At 39.1% G+C, this 9028-nt stretch overlaps 1 pseudogene; it reads right to left on the reverse strand.

The window, feature by feature from the left end:
- Nucleotides 1-2431: 2431 nt before the first annotated feature.
- LOC118626161 lies at nt 2432-8515 on the reverse strand (annotated as a pseudogene).
- Between the last annotated feature and the right edge of the window lie 513 nt (nt 8516-9028).

Raw genomic sequence — 9028 nt, forward strand, 5'->3', positions numbered from 1 at the left:
CCAAAGTTGGGGCAGCTGCTGGTTGTTAATGGGCCTCAATCAGCATTTCAATGGCCACCAGGTGGGACTGAATCTCTGAGGGAGGTGCCTCCGCCTCGCCCCTCCCCAGAGCCTTGGGAAGGAATAAAATGACCACAGTCCTGCATGGCTCCACTCAGTGAAAGCTCTTAGCACCCTCCAAAACACAGTTTTTGTCCAGTCTGCCTTCCCTCTGCTGAAGCCCAAGGTGAGTGGCTGCTCCCAATTTAGCCTCCGTGTAGACTCTGCGTCGTGCAGCCGCCTGGGACTTTTAACCTGAAAGCGCTGCTTCCAGCCAAGGGCGGCCACGGCTGTGGCACCAGCAGAGGGTTTTGCACTCAGCAGAAGCCCCAGGACTGAACCGCGGTAGCGGGACACTGCCGGGGTGGCAGCACCTTCCAGCAGAGTCCCCTGGTCCCCGCGAGTCTGTGCGGCACCAGCCGAGGGCTTAGCAGGCAGCAGAGTTTGCAGGACTCAAGCCGGGTTTCAGCCGAGGCCTTAGCAGCAACTTCCCGCCGCCACTGAGTCCCCTGGTCCCCGCTCAGGCCGCTGTGGACCATGGGTTTCCAGCCCCTTCTCGCGTCCTCGCAAGCCTACCAGGATTGAGTCGGTGTCCCTGGTTATGTGGTCCACCAAGGTGTCTTTCGGTTGCTCCTTCCTGAAGATTTGCCTTTATTTTCATTGTGAATCCAATTTGGTCCTGGGAGATGGTCTGTGTAGCTCCATTCACTCCGCCGCCATTTTTTCTTCTCCTCTCATTGCGGTTTTAATTTGTTGTGAGCCTGTCTGTGATTCACGGCAGCTTCCCAGGAAACTCCTGAGACCTGCCTGCTCCACTATTTCAATTTCTGATGATTAGTGATGTTGAGCACCTTTTCATATATCTATTGGCCATCAGTATGTCTGTCCTCTTTGGAGAAAGGTTTATTCAAGTCATCTGTCTATTTTTTAATTGGGTTGATTGGGAGTGTTTTTGATGTTAAGTTGTATAAACTCTTAATAAAATTTTAATATTAAATCCTTATTAAGTATATCGTTGGCAAATCCCAACTGTGGATTGTCTTTGTGTTTGCTGATGGTTTCCTTTGACATGCAAAGCCTCTTTAAATTTGACGTAGTCTCATTTGTTTATTTTTTTCTTTTGTTTCCTTTGCCAAAGAAGATACATCAGAAAACAATATTAATAAGAGTAATGTCAGAGTTTGTTTTCTTCTAGGAGTTTTATAATTTCAGATATTACATTTAAGTTTTTAATCCATTTTGAGTTTTTGTTTTCTGGGTATGTAGTGGGTCCTTTTTCATTTTTTTTCACATGTGTCTGTCCAGTTTTCCATAGGCTGTCTTTACCCCACTGTATGTTTTGGCTTCCTTTGGCATAGGTTAGTTGACAATGTTAAGTGTGGGTTTATTTCTGGGCTCTCCATTCTGTTCCACTGACTTATGTGTCTCCTTTCTTATGCCAGTACCATGCAGTTTTGACTACTATAACCTTATAGTATAGTTTGATATCTGGTAGCATAATACCTCCAACTTTGTTCTTTCTCAAGATCATTTTGGCTATTCTGGGTTTTCTGTGGTTTCTTATAAATTCCAGGATTATTTGTTCTAGTTCTATGAAAAAATGCCATTGGTACTTTGATAGGGATTGCATTAAATCTATAACTTGCTTTGGGTAGTATGGATATTTAATAATGCTAATCCATCCTATTCATGAGCATCGTATATGCTTCTATTTATTTGTAGCATCTTCAATTTATTTCTTCAGTGTTTTATAATTTTTTTGAGTACAGGTTTTTTACCTCCTTGGTTAAATTTATTCTTGGTATTTTTGTGTGTGTGCAATTTTTTTCTTTTAGTTTTTCTTCCTGATAGTTCATTATTGGTATATAAAATGCAAATGATTTCTGAATATTAATTTTGTATCCCACTATACTGAATTCAGTTATCAGTTGTAGAAGGTTTTTGGTAGGCTCTTTAGGGTTCTCTACATGCAGTATTATATCATCTGCAAATAATGACAGTTTTACTTCTTTTTTTTTTTTTATAAGGATGTAAGCAAAGCTTTTAAAAATTTTTACTTAAAAGAACAAAACAGCAGCTTTATTAGTGATGCTGGAGTCTTTACAGATCATACAGTGCATAGATGTGGAATATTCCTCAGGGCTCCAGCGAATGCCTTGGATGTCAGGGATAATTCTGTGTAGCATTTACAATGCAAAATATAAATAAAGTTTTGGTGTACAGGTTTTCAGGAAGACAGGTTACAACTGTGAGACAAATACTGCACATCATCTCTCAGTGAGAATCCATTTCTGACCAAGGGTGTAACTGCAAGTGACTGGTGCTGGGGCTGCTCTGGGCCCAGTGGCAGGAGGAGGTGTCTAGGACTGAGACTCTGCTTGGCCCTGTCATTTCACTTCATCTGCAGGTACCACCCTTTGCCTTCCTCAAAGAGCTTATTTTTATCCTTAGTCTCAGGCATGAGCTGGGGCATGGGCAGAAACTTGCCTTCCTGGCTCAGGGACACATTAGTCAAGAAAGAACTAGAGGCCCAGTAGCACTTCTATGAGTTGTCTACCATGGGGTTGGATTCCACTAAGACCTTGATGTCCGTGGACTTGTTATTTGTGAAGGTCGAATGCCCAGAGATGATGATGACATATCTTTTTCTGATCTTGTCATAAAAGTTAATGGCGTGCACAGAAGCTGTGACTATGTTGATCTTGCAGTGATATGTGGCCACGATCCCAGCCACTTTGTTTATGAGCTTCATGGTGACACATTCATACACAAAGCTGTGCAGGGTGCACTCAGAAGACCCCACTAGGTGAATCAAGCTGGACTGGCTATAGTTGCCCATGTTTGGCTGTGGGTTCAGGACAGGCTGGGTGATGTCCCCATTCCTCCACTTGGGTCTACATGTGATAGGGGACTGGCATGTAATAGAAACAGTGTCACAGTTGTTTAATAGCTTCTCACTATAAAGAAAAGATTTTCTTTTAGACCCTGGGCAACTGATGGACATGTTACAAGAAGAAGAACAAGGCAGCCTCAGAGCCCAGATGAGTCTGTCACTCAAAATAAAATACATTTTTATCAAGTAAATAACCTATCTAAAGGGAGACAGCATTCTGAGGTAATCTTTTCTGGGGCTAATCTTTCCAAGGAAAGAAGGTAGACCTTGGGAAATCACTATCTTTAGGTTTTTATCTCACCCACTAAATCTATATAAAAGTTTGTTTGAAATGAAATGTCAGAGAGGTCTTTTCAGGGTGTTACACACTCTGCTACTCTCTCAGATTGCTTGCTATCTGATTAATGAAATGCACCATAAAGATTCAGCCTTGCCTGGCAGGTGTGGCTCAGTAGATTGAGCGTTGTCCCATGGTTCAATTCCTGTTTAGGGCACATGCCCAGGTTGCAGGCTTTATTCCCAGTAGAGGGTGTGCAGGAGGCAGCTGATCAATGTTTCTCTCTCACGTCAATGTTTCTGTCTCTCCCTCTCTCTCTAAAAAAAAAATCAATAAAACCATTAAAAACAAAAAGATTCAACTTTGTCTCTACTCTGACTTGTAGCAGTGGGTGGCTGAGATCCTTTCGTGTCTGGTTTCACATGTGCTCCAGTTTCTGGGTCTCCTGCTCCTGTGGCCTGCCTCCCCTCTCTCCTGCAACAGGGACACATACCACAGGGTGGCTTTCTTGGTCAGCTCTTTGGTACCTGTGAGGATGTTTTCAGACATCACGCTGACCTGGACTTCTATCGAATGCTCGAAAGTGTAGGTGATCTCTGCACTGCCTATCTGATGCACATGGGTGACAGAAAGTCTGTGTGCTCAGCTGGAAACAGTGCTCCCCATTCTGGCTGTTACAGTGCTGGGTGCTGATGATGGCAACCACCTCCTTGGTCATCTTCAGTCTTTTTTGAAGAGAGAAAAAGAGAGGAACATTGAGGTGAGAGAAGTATCAATCAGTTGCCTCCCACATGCACCCACTGAAGATTGAACCTGCAACCCAGATATGTGCCCTGATTGGGAATTCAACCCACAACCTTTTGGTGTACAAACAACTGAGCCACCCAGCCAGGGCCAGTTTTACTACTTCCTTTCCAATTTGGATGCCTTTTATTTCTTTTCCTTGTCTGTTGTTGCCAGGACTTCCAATACTATGCTAAATAAAAGTGGTGAAAGTAGACACCCTTGTCACGTTCCTAATCTTAGAAACAAACACTAGTTTTTTCCCCCATTGAGTATGATGTTGGTTGTTGGTTTTTCATAAATGGTCTTTATTATGTGAAGGTATGTTTCCTCTATTCCAACTTTGTGGAGAATTTTTAATCATAAATGGGTGCTGGATTTTATCAAATGTTTTTTCTGCATCTATTGATATGATTGTATGATTTTTATTCATTTTGTTTATGTGGAGTATCACGTTAATTGATTTGTGAATATTGAACCAATCTTGCATTTCAGGAATAAATACCACTTGATTATGGTGCATGATTTTTTTTTTTATCCTCACCCGGGGACATTTTTCCATTTATTGTTCAGGTAGAGTGGGAGGGAGAGAGAGGAACAGAGAGAGAGAGAGAGAGAGAAACATCGACGTGAAGGGACACATCAAGTGGCTGCCACCGCATGACTGACCAGAGCCGGGGACAAACTGCACCCAAGGTACATGCCCTTAGCGGGAACCGAACCCGGGTCTCTCAGGACAGCAGGCTGGCGCTCTAACCGCTGAGCAAAACCGGCCAGGGCTGATCTTTTTAATGTATTGCTGAATTTAATTTGCTAATATTTTGTTGCGGATTTTTGCATCTATGTTCATCAGGGATATTGGTTTATAATTTTCTTTTTTTTGTAATGTTTTTGTTTGGTTTTGAAATCAAGGTAATGGTGGCTTCATATAATGAAGTTTGAAAACTTTCCTTCTCTTAAATTCTCTGGAATAATTTGAAAAAAATAGGTGTTAATTCTTCTTTAATATTTGGTAAAATTCACCTGTGAAGCCATGTAGTCCAGAACTTACGTTTGTCGGAAGATTTTTGATAACTGATTCAATTTTGTTGGTAGTAATCAGTCTGTTCAGATTTTGTGTTTCTTCTGGGTTCAGTCTTGGAAGATTGTCTGTTTTTAGGGATTTATCCATTTCTTATACATTGTCCAGTTTGTGGGCATATAACTGTTCACAGTACTTTTAATAAACCCTTTTATTTCTGTGGTGCCACTGTCACTTCTCCTTGTTCATTTATTTTATTTTATTTATTTGCTTTTCTCTCTTTTCTTGATAAATCTGGTTAAAGGTTATCAAATTGCTTATCTTTTTAAAGACCAGCTCTAGGTTTTATTGATGTTTTGTAATTTTTTAGACTCTATTTTATGTATTTCTGCTCTGATGTTTATTATTTTCATTCTTTTACTCACTTAGGGCTTTGTTTGCTGTCCTTTTTCTAGTTACTTAAGGTGCAAGGTTAGATTGTTTATTTGAGATTTTTCTTCTTTCTTGAGGTAGGCCAGTATTGCTATGAATTTTTTCTTTTAGGACCGCTTTTGCTGTGTCTCAGTGATTTGGGATTTGGTTTTGTTTTCATTTGTCTCAAGGTATTTTTTAATTTCTTTATTGATCTCAATGTTAACCCATTCATTGTTTAGTAGAATGTTATTTAGCCTCTATGTGTTTGTGTGTTTTTGTTTTTTTGGTGATTTATTTCTAGTCTTATACCACTGTGATTGGAAAAGAATCTTGATATACTCTCGATTGTCTTAAATTTATTAAGACTTGTTTTGTGTTTTAACATGTGGTCTATTCTAGAAAAATGTTCCATGTACACTTGAAAACAATGGGTATTCTCTTGCTTGGGATGAAATGCTCTGAAAATACCAATCAAATCCACCATTTAAGGCTGCTGTTTCCTTGCTAATTTTCTGTCTGGAAGATCAATCCATTGATGTTAATGAGGTTAAAGTCACTAACTATAGCTGTATTGCTGTAGATCTCTTCCTTTATGTCCATCTAGATTTGCTTTAAATACTTGGGTGCTCCTATTTTGGGTGTGTAAATGTTTACAAGGGTTATATCCTCTTGTTGGATTTTTCCCCTTAACATTGTGTACTGCCTTTCTTTGTCTCTTACAGCCTTTGTTTTAAACTCTGTTTTGTCTGATATAAGTATTGCTACTCCAGCTTTTTAAATTTCCACTTGCATGAAATGTCTAAATCATTTTTAAAAATTTTAATTAATTCATTTTTATTATAGATGTTTTTCTCCCCCATTGACACCCTCCTCCCTACTCCCGTCACCACCTCTTCACAGTATTGTTGTCTGTGTCCATTGGTTATGCATATATGCATATAAATTCTTTGGTTTATCTCTTCTTGCCCCCTCCCCACTTCCTCTCAGGTCTGTCAGTCTGATCCCTATTTCTATGTCTCTGGGTCTCCTTTGTTCATCAGCTTATTTTGTTCATTAAATTCTATAAATAAGTGAGATCATGTGATATTGGTCTTTCTCTGATTGGCTTGTTTTGCTTAGCATACTCTCCAGGTCTTTCCATTGTCATCTCAAAGGATAAGAGATCTTTCTTCCTTACAGCTGCATAGTATTCCATTGTGTATATGTACCACAGCTTTTTTATCCACTCATCTATTGATGGACACTTGGGCTATTTCCAGATCTTTGCTACTATAAATAGCACTGCTATGAATATAGGACTGCATATATTCTTTCTGATTGGTGTTGTATTTAACTTTCCCAACACCATTTATTACAGAGACTGCCTTTACTACATTGTATGTTCTTGTTATCTTTGTCAAATATTAGTTGAATATAATGTCTTGGGCCAATTTCATGGTTCTCTCTTCTGTTCCATTAATCTATATGCCTGTTCTTGTGCCATTTATTAAAAAAGAAGAAACTGTCTTTACTCCATTGTATGCTCTTGTCACCTTTGTCAAATATTAGTTGAGCATAATTCTTGGGTCAATTTCTGGGTTCTCTGTTCTGTTCCATTAATCTATATGCCTGTTCTTGTGCTAGTACCATGCTGTTTTGATTACAATGGGTTTGTTGTATAACCTGATATCTGGTCTTGTGATCCCTCCTTGTTGTTCTTTTTCAAAATTGCTGCACGTATTTGGTGTCGTTTTTGGTTCTATATAAAGTTTTGGAATATTTGTTCTAGTTTTGTGAAATATGTTGCTGGTATTTTAATGGAGACTGCATTGAATCTATAGATTGCTTTGGGTATTATGGATATTTTAATGATATTAGTTCTTCTAATCCATGAACAATATGTATGCTTCCACTTTAAAAAAATTTTTTATTAATTTCTTTTTGTTACAGACATTTCTTTCTTTCCCCTAGACACTCTCCTCCTGATCCCCACCCCCAACACTGTTGTCTATATTCAATGGTTATGCACACATGGATATAAGTACATTGGGCTATCTCATCCCTCCTCCCCCCGTTCCCCTTCTCTGAGGTTTGTCAGTCTGAATCGTACTCTTTGCTATGTCTCTGGGTCTATTTTGTTAATCAGTTATTTTGTTCATTATATTCCACAAATAAGTGAGATCATGTGGTATTTATCTTCCTCAGATTGGCTTATTTCACTTAGCAAAATACTCTCCAGTTCCCTCCATGTTGATTTAAAGGACAAGAGGTCTTTCTTTCTTACTCTGCATAGTGTTCCATTGTGTGTATGTACTACAGCTTTTGTATCCACTCATCTATTGATGGACACTTGGACTTGGGCTCTTTCCAGATCTTAGCAATTTTTCCATCCCTTCACTTTCAACCTATGTGAGTCTTTGTTGTGAGGTGGATCTCTTGTAAACAACATATATATAAGTCATGCTTTCTTATCCAATCAGCTACTCTGTCTTTTGACTGGAATGTTTAATACAGTTATGGTTAAGGTCATTATTGCTATGTACTTATTTATTGCCATTTTTTGTTTATTCTGGTTATGTTTCTCTTCCTTTTTTTTCTGCTTATTACAACAGTTCTTTTAACATTTCTTGGACTGCTGGTTTGGTGCTAATATATTCCCTTAACCTTTTTTTTTGTCTGGGAAGCCCTTTATTTCACCTTCTATTTTGAATGATAGCCTCGCTGGATAGAGTAGTCTTGGATTCAGATCCTTGTTTTTCATGACCTTGATTACTTCATGCTATTCCCTTCTGGCCTGTAGTGCTTCTGTTGAGAAGTCAGCTGATAGCCTTATGGAGGTTCCTTTGCAGGTAACCTGCTGCTTATCTCTTTCTGCCTTTAGGATTCTCTCCGTGTCTTTAATTTTTGGCATTTTAATTATTATGTGTCTTGGTGTTGGCCTATTTGGGTTCTTCTTATTTGGGGCTCTCTGTGCTTCTTGTACTTGTATGTCTTTTTCCTTCACCAAGTTAGGGAAGTTTCCTGTCACTATTTCTTCAAATATATTTTCTAACCCTTTCTCATTTTCATCTTCTGGACCTCCTATGATATGGATATGATTATATTTCATATTGTCCTACAGTTCTCTTAAGTTGTCTTTCTGTTTTTTCCTTTTGGTTTTCTGATTGGTTGATTTATTCTACCCTATCTTCCAATTTACTCATCTTGGCTTCCTCTACTCTGCTGGTTATTCCTTCTAATGTATTCTTTATTTTTGCTATGTCATTCCTCATTTCCCCATGGTGGGTTTTCACTTACGACTGGTTGATAATCAATGTTTCTATATCTTTACTCATGATGTTGAGCTTCCTCTATATCATCACTCTGAACTCTACCTCTGATAACTTGCTTAACTGCATTTCCTTTATTTCTTCTTCAGTAGAGTTCTCTTGTTCTTTCGTTTGGGATTTGTTTCTTTGCTTCACCATTTTGGCTGCCTCAGTGGGTTTTGGAGCCTGCCAAATTTTTCCTGTGAATGTCGGTGTTCCATTGGTTTTGGTTCCCTCTACTGAGTTTGGATGAGTGTGGTATAACCCATGTTAAACACCACTGTCAAGTTTTACTTTCCTGGGTAGATTTGCAA

The sequence above is a fragment of the Molossus molossus genome, unplaced genomic scaffold (assembly GCF_014108415.1).
Source record: "Molossus molossus isolate mMolMol1 unplaced genomic scaffold, mMolMol1.p scaffold_m16_p_12, whole genome shotgun sequence".
Taxonomy (NCBI): domain Eukaryota; kingdom Metazoa; phylum Chordata; class Mammalia; order Chiroptera; family Molossidae; genus Molossus; species Molossus molossus.